Source organism: Crocodylus porosus, unplaced genomic scaffold, assembly GCF_001723895.1.
Source record: "Crocodylus porosus isolate Cpor-Errol unplaced genomic scaffold, CroPor_comp1, whole genome shotgun sequence".
NCBI classification, from domain to species: Eukaryota; Metazoa; Chordata; order Crocodylia; family Crocodylidae; genus Crocodylus; species Crocodylus porosus.
Genome location: NW_017728931.1, coordinates 110,632,555 through 110,651,566, shown reverse-complemented (window position 1 = coordinate 110,651,566; position 19,012 = coordinate 110,632,555).

Genomic DNA, 19,012 nt, shown 5'->3' with positions numbered 1-19,012 from the left:
TGCTCTATAGCATAAATATTATTTTCTAACTTTCTTAGTGTTGCGCTTTTGTGGTCACACTCTTGATTCTGCTAGTTGTTTATTAACTCTTCTGAAAACTGAGGGTGGATAATTTGCCTTGTAAATGAATTCTGAGGAAGGCTCTGAAATACAAAAATACATAGAGAGACTCTTCATAAGAACCATTCTAGTTTGTTTTTATAGATAGTACTCCTCTTCCTCCTAATTCATTATTATAATTTATGTAATGTTTGTTTAGCATTGACCATATGTTTGGCACATCACAAAACAGGAAACACCAGTGTTTTAAAAGGGCCCTACATTGGCACCATCTGTAGAACTGGAAGACAGTGAGACGTTTACATTGCACTTCTAAGGGCTTTACTTGTGTTTCACCGTGCTGTATTGAAATATTAGTCCCATTTTACAATTGAGTAAATGGAGGCAGATTAAATTGCTTGATTTATAACTACACAGCAAAAGCTTTGTCAGAGCTGTCCAGCTGGTGGTACCTGGGCTAGATCCAGCCCATAAAGGGATAATGTGTGGCTTGCAGTTGGAATTGTTCTTCCTTCTGCAGTGGCAACAGAGGTATGAGGTGGCCTAGAAACATACTGTCTGGGCAGCAAGGGGGAGACTTGGGCTGCCCTCACAGCAGCACCTCAGGTTGGGGAGCCTTGCATTGCTTATGTGGCAGCAGTAGAGGAGGGTGGGTGTACATGGTTGTGGCAGGTGGATTGGGGTTGTGGGACTGCACAGCACAGGAACAGTGGGGTGTTGGGGTTAGGCATGCCTTTCCGAAAGCAGTAGCAGAGGGGATCATGGTGGGGACGTTGAACATCTGGGGGGCTTGTGTGTCAAAGGGCTTATACAGCAGAGGGTGGGAGGGTTTATGTGGGAGGGGGCTGTGTGTAGCAGGCACCTTCATAGCATGTGGCCTCTGCAGCATGCAGCCCCTCTGGTGTTTGGCCCAGGACTCATGACTGGTATAGTGTGTGTCCCTCAATCGCTTTAAAGTTGGACAGCCCTGAGCTATACAGGGTCTTCATAAAGTCCTTGTGCACTTTTAAACTTTAATAACTTAAGTTGTGCACAAGGACTTTATGAAGACCCTGTATATAGAAATTAATGAATGACTGACTTCTAACTTTTTGCTGTACATTTCCAAGTGCTTTGTGATCCTGGCATCTGCTTTCAAGGCCAAGACGTTTCTAGTAGTACCCACGGGTACCATTTCAAGGCATCTTGGGGTGCCTCAACTGGTAAACTATTAATAACCAGGATAGGCACAAATTCTCAGTTCTCTAAATTGACTCCTGTAGAATTTTGTTAAGATAAACTAATAGAAGATAGAGAAGATTACATTTCAAAATATCTCCTCCCCAAGTAATTTTGCAATGTGACAGTATATAAAAAAACTTCTGTACAAAGTAACTGTTAGTATAAGAATTTCCTATGTAAGAAAATGCTGGAAGCAACTCTCCAAATCCCTCCTCAGCCTAAGGTATCTTCAGCAGGTGAGAAGAGGCATGCTAGTGAACACTACACCCTGAAATAACTGCCCAGCTAGTGTTTCATAGGAGGCTGCTTTAACTTACACGAGGTTGTAGCAGCCTCTACAGGGAACTGGACCCAGACTCCTGCCAGGCAGGGGGGTGATCCCTGCTACCTTCCACTGCTTTGAGCTGCATGGAGGGGCTCTGCCATGAGCCCCCAGAAGCCCCGATGGCTGCTGCAGCAGCTGGTGAGTGTGGGGCTTGTTTTTTTAAAAAGAACTGGGATGCTGGGGCTGGGTGGGACAACCATTGATGGGGCTTGGAGAGCAGGCAAGGGGTGAGGCATGTTTGATTTGGAGATTTGGCCAATTCAGCAGTAGCTGAATCTCCGAATCAGATTTAGCAAAATTGATTCGGGACAGTGATTTGAATCACCAAATTGAATCACTGTTCCCCAAATCAGTTGAATCGGAATCCAAAGTGAATACTAGCTGCTTCACACAGGCTTAGGGAGTTTGTTCTAGGTGTTCCCCAGCTGGTGTTGCAGGGTGGGGTAGGTGGATTGGAAAAAACCCAGCCAAACTTTCTCTGCTCCTTTCCTCACATCCCATTCTGAAAAAAGTGACAGAGCAGGATGCAGTGCAGAGGGAAGTTACTGAAGATGTTGTACTTTGAAATGTCTTCATCTGAACCGTCATGCAATGAAGGTTCAGATTTTTGTGGGATGGGCCCTTTTGGAGTGCTTTGCAGCCATGCATTTTGGTTAGGTCATGGCTGAAGAGCACTTTCAGGGACCAAATCAGCTGAAACCTTTCACTTCCATTTGCAACCTCATATGTTCAAGTCCCTTTTCATTCTCATGTGACTAACATATGCTTAACATAAATACTTTATTAATTATTTGCCCAAACTGCAATCTAATGTGCTGATCATCTTACAGGATCAGGCTCTTGATAGTGGTTCAGATGTGGCTTAAATCAACATTTCCTGAAGTCAATGGTGGGACTTCCAATGGACTCAGTGGACTTTGGATCCAGCCCTTACAGAGTTGTGTTTGAATTTTCACTTCAGAGACCAGAGATGTCTTTTAAAAAGTTACAATAAACTGTACCAGAAATAGGTTGATAATAATGATACAAAGCTAAATATTGGCCAGTTCAAGTCATAATATAGTTGGCGATTTTCATAAATGTGGCTTAATATATAAATGTGTCTTATAAAGTGTGTGCAGCTGAGAGGAGGTGAAAAACTCCAGGAGTTGCATATTCTTTTCTGTATTAAAGGCACATAGAAGAGAACTGAGGAAGGGGGAGGTGGAGGTGGAGGAACAGGACAAAGATCACTTTACAGAAAGGAAAGCCATACAGTCTAAAACTACATCTCTGCTTTGTGTGTCATTTGTTTATCTTTCCATGACAATATACAGCAGTGTCAGTCCAGTTTCCCAGTTAAGATCCGTGACCTCTAAGCTGCTCCAATGCTGATGTGTCACAGAGAGGTTACCTGGGGGCATGGCAGAGCTGCACTCCACTTGTTATTCAGTAGCATACAGCCTGCCCAAAAAGATTTCACCTCTACTAGCTAACAGATGTTAAAATGCATCTTGTCATGTATACTCTAGCTCTAAAGCATGTTAGCCAACTCATTTTAAAAATACTTTTTATGCTAGTTTAGATGAGCTCAATCTAGCCCTAAATTGTTCTGATATTGATTCAAACAAAGAATTGCTAAACTGTTTTAGGGGTTCTTTTTTTTTCTTTCTTTCTTTTTCAAATCTCCTTACAGTTTTTTTTGTTTTGTTTGTTTTTATTTTATTTATTTATTTTGCTAGAAACATTCCCAGTTTCAGAGGTTAGAAACAAGCCTACCTCCCTGTCTATTCAAAGCTGCATCAGGAATGTTCCAACTTGAAATTGAGGGAGTAGGAAGCTAATGTGGTCATTTTCTGGCAAAAACTGTGTGGTTGATATGTATACTTTTATGATTTGATACAATTTGCTGAACTGTGGGGGGAAAAGAGGAAGCTAACAAGTCCTTTAGCTGCAAAATAATCAAAACTGTCTACTTTCCTCACCTTTTCTGGATTTTAAATAATGAAAAAGCACATGTATGCTGCAATCAAAATAAATAATTGTTCAGGGCATTTAGACATGTCAACAGCTGTGCTTAAGGTAAGGCAAACAAGCGTTTACAAAAACATGTGCTTTAACGTGAGAATGAATGTACCACACCTATTTCTCTATCCTGGTTCCCAAGGATTCTTAAGAAACTGGATTCCACCACCATGCTGGCGTATGCTCTGCCAGAGAACCTTCCTTCACTATGACATTTAGAAGACTAACATTGCATTATGGGATTTGTAACTTCATGCAGGTTCACTAAACTACATTTTTTCTCTAAATAATTGTAAACCCAAGCTGTAAATGGACGTAAAGCCTTTTGATAACTCAAAGGTGAACTAGACTTTATTTTAAATGATTGGTTTGATGCGTGGCTAACTAACCACACAAGGTGTTGCTTTTTTTATTTTAAAGTAAATTAGGACATTTTAGAGATAACTTTAAAGGTCACTTGTTAATTATCCATGCTGAACACCTTCAAATGACACATCATATTTCAGAGCTGGGCATTAACTGCTGGAATGGCTGCTAGACTCAATGTACCTTATCGAGAATTATTAAATTAGATGGCATACTGTAAAAGCTTAACTGAGGAAGAAAATGAACAACACCTTGACAACACCAATGAACAATTGTCTTTTTTTTATGAGCATTGTTATTTTGTCTAGATGTAAGATTTTTATTTTTTTCCATTTTAGGGCTTTTATTTATTTATTTATTTGGGTACATGTGAATTTCATGGCTAGTGGTACAAGCTACATTCATTTGAATCAGTTCAGTCCTAGCAGAAAGAGTGCAATGCCAGTACGCCAGGTACTTGGCATGAAACACATATGCAAATACCATTTACATGCTCTTGGACCTCATTTCAATTGAGGATGCTGGCTGATCATTTGAGTGGTGATTTTGTGATAGCAAATGATTTGGGGGATAAAACAAACTACCTTATCACTTTTGTTTGGACCTGCCAGAAAAGATTTGAATTGGGGTGTCCAGAAAAGAAAGACTAATACCCAGACTTCCAATGGCATTCATTATTTTTAGGATGCCTAACTTAAAGGTTAACATGAGCATTAGAAATGAAGGCTCTGTAAGATATTAGACAACCAACATTTCCACATGAACAAGAGCTCTTTTAAGAAGATAGCTACTGCATTTTCTTAAGGCCATTTTGATATAGTGAATCACTTTTTGAATAGTGATAACTTAACAATCCACTCTCATTTGTATGGCTGCAATGAACTAATATTAATCTTCTAATAATAGAGGTAAAACACGTAGTCTCTGTACCCTAGGCAGCAGCCACCATTCTTGTCTCTCGCCGTCTAAAAAGAAAGACTTATAAAGGATGGAAGATAGGAATCACCACTAAGGAGGAGTATTCTGTGCTGTTTTGTACCTCTAGGGAGTGAACCAAGAAAGCCAAGGCTGCAACCGAACTCCAACTGGCTATATGTATCAAGGACAATAAAAAGTCCTTTTTCAGCTATGTTGGGAGTCAAAAGAAAAGCAGGGGTAACTTTGGATCCCTACTAAACTAAATGGGACAACTGGTAACCGACACCCATGACAAAGCCAACCTGCTTAGTGGGTACTTTGCATCATTTTTTCACCAGCCCAAAGGGCTAGCATGATGTGGAATGGCCAGGATGAGGGTGAATTTATACCCAGCATTGGTGTAGACCTTGTAAAGGGACAACTTGAGAGGCTGGACACTTTCAAATCACCTGGTCCTGACAGATTACACCCCAGAGTACTTAAGGAGCTAACAGGCATCATAGCCCAGCCACTGGCAAGGATATTTGAGAACTTGTGGAGCTCAGGTGGAGTACCCAAAGATTGGAGAAGGCCAACGTGGTGCCTATCTTCAAGAAAAGGTGGAAAGTTCTAGAGAGCTACAGGCCAATCAGCTTGACCTCAATCCCTGGAAATATTCTGGAAAAAATTATCAAAGAGGCCGTTCTTGACAAGCTAGCTGATGGCAACATCCTTAGGGACAGTCAGCATGGACTTGTTGCTGGTAGGTCTTGCCTGACCATATCATTTCCTTTTATGACCAGGTGACCAATCACCTGGACAGGGGAGAAGAAACTGATGTCATATATTTGGAATTTAAAAAAGCCTCTGACCTGGTGTCCCATCATCTCATCATGGAAAAATTGGCTAACTACAGCCTCAGTATATCACAGTCCAGTGGCTGGGGAACTGGCTCCAAGATCAGATCCAGAGAGTGGTAGCTGACAGAAATGAATCATCATGGCTGTCCATGACCAGTGGTGTCCCCCAAAGCTCCACCCTTGTTTCTGTACTCTTTACTGTCTTTATTAATGTTGTGGACACTGGTGTCAGAAGTGGACTGGCCAAGTTCGCCGATGACACCAAACTTTGGGGTAGAGTGTCCACACTTGAGGATAGGCTGGTGATCCAGGATGACCTTGATAGGCTTAGAAAGTGGGCGGATAAAAACCTGATGATATTCAATATGGAAAAATGCAAATTACTGCACCTCAGGGGGGAACTCCCCCCACCCCTCGCATCATGCTTATAGGCTTGGCAATGCTATGCTTGCTAGCACCATGGCCAAAAGGGACTTGGGGGTCATGACTGACCACGAGATGAACATGAGCCACCAATGCGATATCACAGCTGGTAAAGCAAACAAAACTCTGGCTTGCATCCATAGATGCTTCTCAAGTAAATCTCAGGATGTCATCCTTCCACTGTACTTGGCCTTGGTGAGGCTGCAGCTGGAGTATTGCATCCAATTCTGGGCTCCACAATTCAGGAAGGATGTAAAGAAGCTTGAAAGAGTCCAGAGGAGAGCCATGTGCATGATCAGGGGGCAAGAGAAATAGGCCTTATGAAGAGAGGCTGCGAGCTATGGGACTTCAGCCTGGAAAAGAGCAGGCTCAGGGGGGACCTGGTGGCTGCCTATAAGTATATAAGAGGTGTGCATCAGGATCTGGGGGAGTGCCTATTTACTAGAGCACCCCAAGGGATAACAACATCCAATGGTCACAAACTCCTCCAAGACCATTTTAGGCTAGACATAAGGAAAAACTTCTTTACTGTCCAAGCCCCTAAAGCCTGGAATAGGTTCCCTTGAGCGGTGGTGCAAAAACACCTACTCTGGACTCATTTAAGAAACATCTGGACACTTGGATCCTTTGACCCTAGCTGACTTCCTGCCCCATAATGTCTACGAAATCTATGAAAAAATGGTGCCTGGGGCTGGTGCCTCAGTTCCCCTGCCTGTAGTTCCACTACGGCTTGGTAAGGAAAGTTTAATAATGCTAATAGAATAATTATTTTCATGTTCACTATTTTCTGAGCATGCTTGTCACAAACAGAACTGAGTAAATAGTTTGCACTAAAATGCAGGGCCCGGTTGTGCCATTGTGACCTGGCTCCATTTTTGGGAGGAAGGACAGAGTTGTTGTGCTTCAGGAGGTAGACCAGGAAATGTTCTTCCAGGCTCCTCAGTGGATGGACAGAGCCTGAACATTGCTATGCCTTTTTGACAGAGAGTTCTGCACTCTTCTGCCAAGTAGTTGGTCAGTTCCATTTTATTGAGTCATAAATAAGGGCAGAGCTACTGCTCTCTGCATAAAAACTTTGGGATTTTGACTTGTTTAATAAAAATTGTTTTGCAAATGTACTTTGACCAATGAGTTGTTCATGAATCAGTTTTTATGAGTAGTCCTTTGAGTGTTCATTGTCAGTAATTCAGTATTCAGTCTGTGTGATCAACTATTGTGTGGCAGTGTTTCTTCTGATTCTTTTGTAAATGACCTAATCTTCATGCTGCTGCTCCTTCTACCAAAATATTTATTGTTTTCTGTTTAAAGGAATCTTAGAAGCTCCACAATTCTCTTTCTGGGATCATTTAAACAAGTAACCTTTGGTTCATCTGAATGTTTGCAAAAGGTGACTAGGGAAGTATACAATCCAGATGCAGTGACATTTAACTTAGTAATAGGAGAAATAGCTGGGGATAGGGAAATAGTTCCCTCCTCATTTCTTGTCCTTCATTGTATACTTGAGCTTTATTTGTTCACTTTTTTCAGATGTGAAGAGTACTAGGTACTATTGCATGCCAAGAGAATTCTATAAAATGAAGTCAGAAGGTGTTAAAGGTTAAACACTTTAGCAGCCGGAAACAGATCAGACTACAATTTGCAATGACTGGTGTGGCAGTTCCATTCATTTAATCTGATAAACTACAAAAGGAAGGGATGACCGAAAAACAGAACCTTAGACATACTTCTTGACTTCTTTTCTTTTTTGCAGCCCAGTCTTTCTTCAGTACAGGTTGTTTTGATTATCTTTAAATATTGAAGGTTTAAATATTCCAGTTATCCTCATCTACAGTTTACATTTTCATATAAGACAGATGCATGCCATTTAGCAATGGGGAAATATCCATACCTATCATGATGTCTCTTTTGTATTCATATTCCATGGGTATAGGAGGCTATGCACAGTGCAAAAACAGAGGATAATGGGGGCCAGTGAGCACAAGGACTTTGACAGTCAGACTCAATACATACCACTGACATTCTTCTCTAACAGAGGGACTAGAACAGATTTTTTTCCAGCTGTCATCAATCAGCATAAATGGATCCAGGATTGTGAAAAGGGTGTGTGTGGGAGCAGTAACAGGCACTGCAGGGGTACCTGCACCTCCTGCTCCCAGCCTCCCTGACTCTGCCACCAGTCAGGGAAACCATAACACAGCAGCAGCAACTAGTGGCTTGAAGCTCCTGATTTTGGTAAGAATCTCTCCTCACTTGGCTCCCCACTTCCTTCAGGCTTAGCAGCAATTTGTCTCCCCTCCTGTTCTTGCCCCAACCCCTTCTACTTGTGCTTCTGGGCACAGGAAAGGGAGACCCGTTTATTGTCACTTCTCAGTTGTTCCTGTTCTGTTCCAGGGCTGTTGGGAGCTGGGTTAAGGACAGTGGTGGCAGGGGAGGTGGGGTACAGGAGGCAGCAGATTCCCTCTTCTGGGCCATCAGGGAATGCCCAGGAGGACCAGGCAGGAAGGAGGAATCCATCTGCAGTCTTCGCTGTCATGTCCCTTGCTGAACATCCCTCATCGTGCAGCTGCTCCCTGCAGCCCCAGCTCCAGCAATTCTGGTTCTGGGAAATGGGAGGTGGTGCTGAGCTTGGAGAGGAAGGGAAGGGGTTCTGGAGGGGCAGGGAGGTGATTCTTGTTGCTCTAGGGCCCTAGCTGCTACTTCTGTAGCACGGTCCAGACTTCATAGAAGACCTAGGCATTTGGGGCTGCAGAACTATGCTGTGAAAAGTGGGGTGCAGCTGCACCACTGCACCCTCTCTGGAGCTGCCCAGGACATTAGGGAACAATCTTGTAAGGACCATGTGACTAAGATGAAGTATTCCTAGTGGAGTGCTGAGTCAAGGATTAGCCAGGAACCTACACTGTAGATGTCTTAGTAGTGATTTGGGGAGAAAATGTGCAGAGGTCTGATTTAAACTGTGGCAGCAGATAAGATGGTTCCTCTTTCTCTCTAAAGACTGAAGGCATGAGCCCCACTAAATTGCATCTGCCAGCTCATAACCCAGGAGAGGTTAAATTTATCTGTTCCTCAGCAGCTAATTTTATTTTGAATTTAAAACAAAAATGTCTTTCACCCACAGTCCATCTTTTCATAGCAAGGACATAATTCTGACATAATTCTGTGGACTGGAAGCAGACAAATGTAAAACAAAAATAAAACAGGTCCTATTTAGAAATCCCAAGTTGCAGATGTGTTTACCTAGGGCAGAGCACTGAGTGTAGATGCTCACTATTTGTGTGTAGGGGAGCTTCAGTACAGTATCTTATCTGCTACTCATGAATAATACCTACTTTGATCCACTTTTAAAGATAGGATGTGTCTTTAACTTCTAATAAAACCTGCTAAATGCTTTGTGAAGCTTCGGGATATTTCAAGTTTCATGTGATGCTGCATGACCTGAAATAACCCGGTACAACATCCAATGTGATAATACAGCTGTAGCCTACAGGAAAAGATGACTTTAATAATCTTGAAAATCACAAAATTCATTTAATCAATTTTGTGCCGCTAACTGAATAAATTTTGTAAAGAGCCAGGGTAACCAGTGCCTTACAAACTAGTGAATTAAATATACTTTGAAAGTCAGAAATCATGTTGGTTTTAATTAAAAACTGTTTTGGAGAGATGGAAGCTCTTTCAAATAATCAATTTCTCCTTAATTACCCCCTTCCTTGCATGACCATGAGCCATGTTCCAGCTGAGGGAGGCGAAAAGGTTGGATGTAGTTTTCTTGTGTAAATTCTATGCTCCTGGGTCAGATGGAAAGGGTTGTTTAAAATTATTAATAGGGGCCCTATTCCCTTCAGCAGCCAGATATCCTGTCTTCATATTGCTCCTAGTTTCTGCCAGCCTGAGAGCTGGGCTGGAATTTAAACTCTGATCTCCTTCCTGGTGGCACAATGAGCTGCCACAAGACAATCTGGCTGGCTCCAATTAAAACCTTTCAAAGCTTTTGCACTTACGCAGACAGAGAATGTTCTTTTGTCCTGTGCAATCTTTTTGCCCCCTCAACACTCCCTAGGCATTTTACTTGTCAACTAGCCTGATACAAAATGTGCTGTTTTTGTTTGACCTATATACCAGCGCAAAGCTACTTGGTACTTTAATTCACTGCCAAATAAAGCTGCTGTTATCTCAAGATGGATAAAGGGAACTAGGCCAAATGGTGATAAAGTCTCAGGGATGAAATTAGATTAAGCCAGTTCTACCTCACCTTGCTGTTTGCTAATTATGTACTCACTGGTCAGCAGTATTTACTGGCTATCTAATCATATATCTAAAGAACAATTAAAAGGGGCTAAATTTCAGCAAATGAAAAGGGTTAATGGACATGCTTCATTTCTTTCTTTTTTTTAAAAAAAAAGGAACATGCTTTGGGGACATGATACATAATTTATTAGATTATGATGTTATGTTAATGTGCAGGATAATTTCTCATATTCTACGTTCAAAATGACCTGGCAAAGAAAATAACAACACAACTATGCAATCAGGTTAAAGAAATACCTCCAGTTTCTTTTTAATTAACACTTGCAATTGTTAAAGAAACCAAGGTGTTACTCAGAGCCTGGGAGTCACTTGAGCATGAAACCTCTCCAGGGCATCATGCAATGCTAAAAAGATCCTACTGAAAACTCCATGCAAGAGCTGCTTATTTCACATCTTTACTGGTGCTGCATAAATGCTTTAATCTGTAAAATAGCTGTTTTATAAATAAACTGCCTTGGTAGGTAGGCTTGTTGCTTTTCTAGGCATGGGAGAGAGCTGAGGCTTTGTAAACTTGTGGGCTGCTTTTTAAATAGCCATTTGAACAATCTGTAGATCAAAGTACAGGTGCATTCAGGAAGTGTGTATTGCTTCGCTTGCAACACTACATTATAACTAGTACCTTCTTTAAGTCCATCACTGACGCTTTGTCCATCTGCTAATTTTTTTGCCTTGGCTTTCATTTACACTTGCCTATATTTAATATCTATATCTATAGCATTACAGATCTGAGGCATCCCATAGGTATCAGTGCGCTAGTTTAAAACTAGTGAAAGTAGAAAGAGGATAATTTTAAAGCAGATCCTATGGGCTAGGGACAGACATTCAAAAAGCCTGAGCCTGAATTGATTCAATCTTTGTAGGTTAGTCTAAACTGGCTAGGCTAAATCAGTTTTGTAGCCAGACAGACATCCCAGAAGTGCAAGCATATGCCTGCAGTGGCTCAAACTAGACTCCTGACGGTGCTAGAGCAGCCCACCCTTCCACAGCATGGAGCTGAGGTGGGTGTACCCAGGCTCTGGCAGGAGGTCTGATGAGCCCAGCAGGGAATTGATAAGTGTGTATCACCCAATTAAGAAAATAACACAAGGACATTACTAGCTACTTGTTGATTCTGCCTGTTGATTCAGCATGACCCTAGCCAGCATATGGTCTGCTAGCTAATACACAGACACTTCCTCAGGAAGGGAGCAGGGAGGGGGGAATTCCTGTTTAGCAGGGGGTGGTGAAGGGGAGGAGGAAGCAGCCCACAGTCTCTGGAGCTCAAACCAGGGAGCAGAGGGAAGGGGCCAGCTCTGCTGTGGAGCAGAGAGTCCCGCCCAGCCCAGCAAACATGCTAGGATGCTGGGGGTGTCTGGTTTATCTTAAACCAGCAAAGTGTCTGGGACAGACACTGCATAAACCAGGTTGAGCCAAATCGGTTAAGTGTGATACTACATTCAGCCAGGTTTATCTCAAACCAGTTTCAGCCATTTTCAAGCTGGTTTATGTGCACAGGTTTAAACCAGTTTCTGATCACTTAAACCAGTTTATGTGTAATGTCTGTCCCTAGCCATGGAAGCAGCATTTACTGCCCATCAGGTGAGAGGAAGATGTGCTTTGGGTGAAGCCTTACAATGTTTCCTTTTACTGGTGGGACAGGAGGCACTTATTGTAACAGAGCCATCTCAGTGTGCAACTATACCAATTCAGACAATGGAAGAGAAGGAGGGTAATGGGGGAAAGACTGAGAGAATTCCTTGAAGAACTCAGGTGAAAAAAAAAAAAACAGGATAAAGAAAGAGAAAAAAAAAAAGGGAAAGCAGGACTGCTGACCTCTCACCAGCTATAATGTACTACTTCCAGAGGAGCTGAATCAGATGCAAGAGAGCAGAACAACTTGAATCATAATATTCAAAGCAGGCATATTGACAGTCTGAGGAGTCACCATTCCTTTGATAGTAAAAGGTTCCACAGGAGAATTTGTCTGGAAAAGAGGCTAGATAATAAGAGTGAGCACAATATGGAAGTTGGAAATGTGAGTAAATGCAAGGTTTCAGGCAGTGTTATTTAATTTAAACAGTACACATATGGAATCCGTTGTCATCAAGGCAAACGTATTAGCAGATGTCTAGACATTTTTATGCAAAGGAAGGCCAATGCAGGATATAGTGTGACACAGCACAGAGGTGGGGTCTAACTTAAAAGTGGAGTGTTTTTTTTCCAACAGGACAGCTTCCTAGATCCATACAGAGGTGAGTTGAAGTAGGTTGGAAAAATAGATATTGGTTTAATTTTTACCAGTGACTCTTTCAGGCTGTTCGATGAGAGGCTTGTTGGCTAAATCAGTATAAAATAGAGCATTGTATTAACTTTTTATTCTGTTTGCTTAGCTCCAGTGCTTCTTCTGGGAGGCCCCCCCAAGCACTCTCTGCCCATCCAGGGTGAAATCCAATCTTCATGTGAGGACTTCCAAAGATGGAAAATCTATAGCCCCCTTTGGCAGTTTGTTCTAATGATTAATCACTTGCTCTAGTACAAATATACTCCTTATTTCCCATTTGAATTTGCTTGGCTTCAGTTTCCACCATTGGTTCTTTTTGAAAATATAAAGAGCTCTTTGGACATTTATACATGTGCTCTGGGAGTGTGTGTGGGTGTTAGGGGGGTCTTTAGAGTGGTTCCAAGAACTGCTCTAAATAAAGTGTCCAGAGCATCCCCTTGCTGAAAAATGGTGGTGGGAGCACTCTAACTAAAGCTTGTTGAATGCGCTTTAGTTAAAGCTCCCCCACTGCCAGTTGTAGGTCAGGGGATGCTGATGCATGTGATGCTGGAGTGTGCTGGTAATTTCTGTGCTCCTGCAGACTTAATTGAATCTGCTCCTATGCACTGTAATTACAGCATGTCAGAGCAGCCTCGTTGTATGTGTATAGGCTGCCTTTAATACTAGGATTTTTTCCCTCTCTTTTTATGTTGTAACTGAGTCCCTGCTGGTCATTTTTATGAAAACATAAAATATGGTGGAGTTGTTTAAGTCTCTCAGGGAACATCTACACATGATATTAATGTGACACAATAAACTCCAGCACAGTTCATACTGAAATGTATTGCTCTTGGGCATAGCATTTACATATGTGCCCAGGACCACAGCATGTTGAGCTGGGACAGTGTAGCCCCAGCTGGCAGGGGAGCTGCCGGGGGATCAGCCTGCCAGCCCATTGTTGCTTCACTCCAGCTCAATGTGCTGCAGATGGGCTGGCTAGGATCTGAGGGTGCTACAGTGCAGGGCTGGCCAGAAGGCAGCACCCCAGCCAGCCCCAGTCACTGTCTACATATGTGTTGTAAATAACTGCTCTAGGATAGTGCTTGTGTTGGGCAATACTATCCTATGATGGTGTTAATTAGTTTATTCAGGCCTAATATGGGCTAGTTAGTTAACTCTGCAGTAATATGTTTCATTGTAGATGCAGCCTCAGAGTGGGGCACTGTTTCCATCCCACAAATCATAGTTGTGCCTTTTTATTGGCCCCTTATAATTTGTCATTTCCTCTTTTAAAATGTGGGTAGTAGAGCTGTATATAACATTCCAGTTTGCATTTTGCACGGGTGGCAGTTAGACTGAATTCTCACAAACAAACCAAGAGCCAATTGATGCATTGCAACTACTGTCACCTAAACGGTTCTGTTCCACCATCACCTTCCCCCACTTTCCTTGTTGCCTTCTTGTCATCATATTATATCACATCCATTTCTAACTTTACCATTTTTATAACTTTTTTGGAAACTGGGTCCCTATGCTATTAATTTGGATCACTAGAAAAGGTTTAGTTCAGTTGGAGCAAGATCTGACTCTTACAGCACTGAAATTTCAGGGCCAAGTTTCCTAGCTCAGCTCCTTCTCTAGTTCCACTTCTGTGGTGCCCAGGTAATGGAAAGCACCAGCTTGCACCATGCTAGCAGAAGTGGTTCTTGTGGCGATCCTCAATTGATGCTGTTGTCCTGATGCTGCTATGGAGCCAAGTTTTGATGAGAGAGAAGACTAATATATGGTAGAATCCAGAAACCATGAAGCAACCTGTGGTATCTTGGCTGCAACTGGTACAGGCTGTTTGAGAAAAGGGAACTATAACTACTTCCTTCATGGCAAATGGACCGCACACCTTAGGGTAAATCTGCAATGCAGTTGCTACAAACTTCAGCTTGTGGAAACATAGCTGAGTTAGCTTTCACCTGGCTAGTCAGAGTACTGTGAATATGTTAGCTGCTGAGGGATGAAATATAGTATAGGCTGCAAAAGCTGTTTGAGAAGCTTAATAGATATTTATGCAGTGATTTTTGGGCTGAGGCAACAAGTTTAGCTGCAGTAGCATAACTAAGGGTGGTGGTAAGAAGAGCAAAGGGGGCTGCAGCCCTTTGTGACCCCTTGGTGGTGCACGTGTACAAAAATACCAACTGCTTCAGCTGCTGCCTGGATGCACTGCTGCCACTGGCACCTGCGACTGCTCTGGGGGGCCACCTCAGCCCAGGGTGCAGAGCTTCCCTGTTATACCTCTAGCTATTGGTGCCTAAGGTATTTAATTTAAAACTAGCTTAGGTTTTCAAATCCCATATCTGTGTAAGGGATTGAGCTAGAAAACCCTTAAGGTCCTTTCCAACTAGTGAATCTATATTTATACAACCTGCAGTGTAACTTACTCTCACAGAGAGGATCTGTGCCATGATGTTATAAATCTTTAGGCATACATGTAGCAAGGCTATAAACATGACTGAGAAGGCAATCTCATCACATTGTCTCTGTCTTCAAGTGCTTCTGTATTTCATAAAAAGTTTTCACTTTGGTTTTAAATTGATCTCCAAGAGAACAGGCAGTATATATTTATTTACACATTTTTAAAATGTTTGTTCCCTTGACTTTCACTCTATACAATTTATTTTCAGCTGTTAGTCCTTCCACCCAACTATCCCCCAGTTGACAGTCTTGGGAGTGTTTTGTAAACTTACAATGTACCACGGTTCCTTCCTCTAATATGTAATAGTAGAACAGTTACTAATAAAACTTACATGAAATGTCTTGAACCACTTAAAAAAGACAACAAAGTAAGTAATTAAAAGTGCAAAGTTTTGAGTAGAAAGCCATCATTCTTGTAAAGGATGACAACTTATCAAGAACTTTAGGTATTTTAGCTATATGTTGTTGTCAGAGGTAATAATGAGAACACAGGTAGGAAGGAATTACCTTCTGCATTTTACCATGAATAGCAACTTTTGAAGAGCCTGAAGTGTAATGTAGGGACACTGTGGTTGAACGATGAAGCCATGATTACCATAGGAACAGCAAACACAAAATTCTCTTAGTGATCTTTTTGTTTTGTTTTAAAATCTAGTTGCACTAAATTTATTCTCAGAACAGCTTGAACAGCCATAACTACTTTACAGCATTTCAATATTAAATTTGAAAATAACCTTATTTGAGAACAGTGCCCTAGGAAAACCCCTGGGCCCTGTTAAAATTAAGGGAATTTTTCCACTAACCTCCAATGAGCCAGCGTTTAACCTCGTACGTTAAAAAAATGTGGCAAAAAGTCTTCCTGAACATTATTTGGCATGCCTGTTTTATTTTTATCATACTAAGATAGCCCTACAATCTGTAGAAATTCATAGTTCAGAGAGGGGTAAGTAAGTGATCTAGTCTGACCTTATGTATAACTTGGGCTGTTACAGTTCACTCAGTTGCTGTTGCATTGAATCTAGTAACTATTTGCTGGCTAAAACATCTTCCAGAAAGGAATCAAGGGTGGACATGAAATCAAGAGATGGAGAATCCAGCCATTCACTTGGATGTTTGTTCCAATGATTAATCATTATTATGGTGGGAAGTGGGGAGAAGTAGATGAGAGCACCACCCTCACCACCAAAAACATTAGAGAAAGATGGAACTCTAGGGCCACCAGTGAGATGGATCCCTTCAGGATGTTTCTAGCTCTGCACTGAAGACTGGTTTATTTACAGGCAGTTCTCAGACTTTTAATGCAATTGGTTCCTGAAAACTGTATCTTTAGTTGAAACATCATAGCTCAGAACCAATCTTCCCCTAGGAACAATGTTATAAAAGGGGGATTGGTTCCTTTAAGATGCTCGACAGCTGCCTCCAGCTGGTAAATCTATTTTGGTGGGGGCAAGGGAAGGTGCATGGGGATGCAGATCAATGACCCCACAGACAGTGAGGGGCTGGGGCTGGGACAGGGGCTGGGAGGGAGAATTGGTAGGGGGTGGGATGACTTCCATTGCTACATGCCACCAGTCAAGGAGTGGCTCATTGGGCGGCTCTCACTGCTGTTCCTGCCACCGGTCTGGGAGGATATGGGTGGGGGAGTGTGCCCCTGGATATGTGCAGGGTGGGCAGGGCTGGGGCTGAACTAGGCTGTGCTCCCAGTGGGTGGCAGAAGGTGCTATGAGTGTGGGCAACCTGCCAATTGCCTAACCAGGGCAGGGCAGAGCCACTGCTCTGCCTCTGGAAAAATGGCTCACAGGGGCAGGAGCCACCCCAGCCTCCCTGTGCCTCCTGGACAAACCGTGGCTTCATTCCATGCCCCCCTGCCTGGCCCTGGTTGGGCAGGGCATGAGGGGGACATGTGCCCCTAGATTAGGGTGGGGTGGGTGAGGCCAGAGCTGCAACAGGCTGTGCTTCAGGCAGGTGGTGGAAGCTGTGAGGGGTGGGGAGCTGCGGTGAGTTTTAGGCTGGTTTAAGCCCCCCACCCATAGATCCCACTCCACCACCCACTCCACCTTGATCTGGGGGCACATGCCCCCCCATGCCCTGCTGCCACTTACCCAGCCAGGATAGGGAAGGGGGGTGGCTCCCGCTGCTGTGGATTGCTTGTCTGGAGGCAGCGCTGTGGTTCCATCCCATCCTGGTTGAGTGATCGGTAGAAGGGCATAGCCCCCACTCCCATGCATTTTGCCATTCACCCAGAGTGCAGCCTGGTGTAGCCCTGGCCCCACCCATCCCATTCAGATCTGGGGGAAACTCCCCATGCCCTCTCAGACTGGTGGCAGGAGCAGCAGTGAGAGCTGGAGAACAGCCTCTCCCAGGCTGATGATGAACAGTAGTGGGAGCTGCCTCTCCCTCTCCCCACGCCCCCAGCCCTGGCTGTGCAGCATTTGCCCCAGTCTCTGTCCCAGCCCTAGCCTCAGCTCCAATCCTTCCCTCACTGCAAGGGTGTTGATCTGCCCTCCCACACCCCTTCCCTCCCTTCCCCCCCACCACAACAGATTTACCAGCTGGAGCCAGCTGTGTTGAGCATCGTAAAGTCAAAACTGGCACCAGAACCTCAAAACATGGTGTAAATTAATAAGGTTGCATGTGTCATTCATTGGAACTTGAAACACTGTAAATTGAGGACTTCCTATTTTGAGGTGGGGTGGAGAAGTCTCTGAGATTCATGGGGTTGGATGAAGGTATAGCTTGCAATCCAAGCTCCTTCTATCAGAAGAAGTAGATAGGAGAATGCTTGTAGAACTTTCCTACATAGTTTGCTCCCTCACTTCTACCTCTTTGTGTCTTCTTGTACTATTTTTTTTGTGGGAGGAGGCAATATGGTTCCATATCTCGCTGACAGATATCTAATAATTAATGTGTTGTTTACATGTTAAAAGGCAGCATAATGAGATGCCAGATACTGTGTTTAGGGTCAACATAAAGTTCTCTGGTCAAATTTATCAGATAAGTTCAGACAAAGATATGGGAACAAAAATTGAAAAGTTGAACTACTCTGTTTCAGCATTTACTTAGATTAAAATTTTCTTTAGGTGAAGGTAGAAAATAATATTTGGGGGGTTGAGCACGCACATGTGTATACCACCCAGCATGCAAGTCTGTAGGGAAAGGGGCGGGGGAGGAGAAAGGGCAATGGGGGGTAGATAGAGCCCCCAGTGGTGAGGGAGGGAGTGGAGCATAGGCAGGGGCAGGATCTGGGATGAATGGGGCACTGGCAGGCCAGGTCATGATGCAATTGGAGCCCAGGCAGCTCATCCAGGGGTGATGAGGGGGCTCCCGCTGATGTGCGCACCTCGGTGGAGGCCTGGGGGCATGTACCCCCGATCTGTGTGTGGGGTGGAGGCACTTGCTGCTGTGTGCTGGGATTGGCTCCCTGCTACTACTGCAGCTGCCTCTGGAGCTGCATGATGCTGCGTGCGTCCCACCGCTAGGCAGGCAGGGGGCACAGCACTGCCCAGTGGCAGCAGGCATGTGGTATTGCACAGTTCCCAGGACAGCTGTCATGGGGCATAGAACCCAATGCACAGTGGCACCTGTCTCCATTCTGCACATAGATCGAGGGGGCATGTGCCCCCCCCAGGCCTCTGTTGGGGTGTGCACAGTGATGGGAGCCCCTCCACACCCCTGGATGAGCACTCAGGCTCTGGTTATCCCATGACCCGGCCCAGCTGGGGCCTAATTCACCCCAGCTCCTGCCCCTGTCTGTGGCCCACTTCCACTCCCTCCCTCACCATGGGGTCCTCAATCTGCCCCCTCCCCCCCAGCCTCTTCTCCTTCACAGAATAGACTGATACT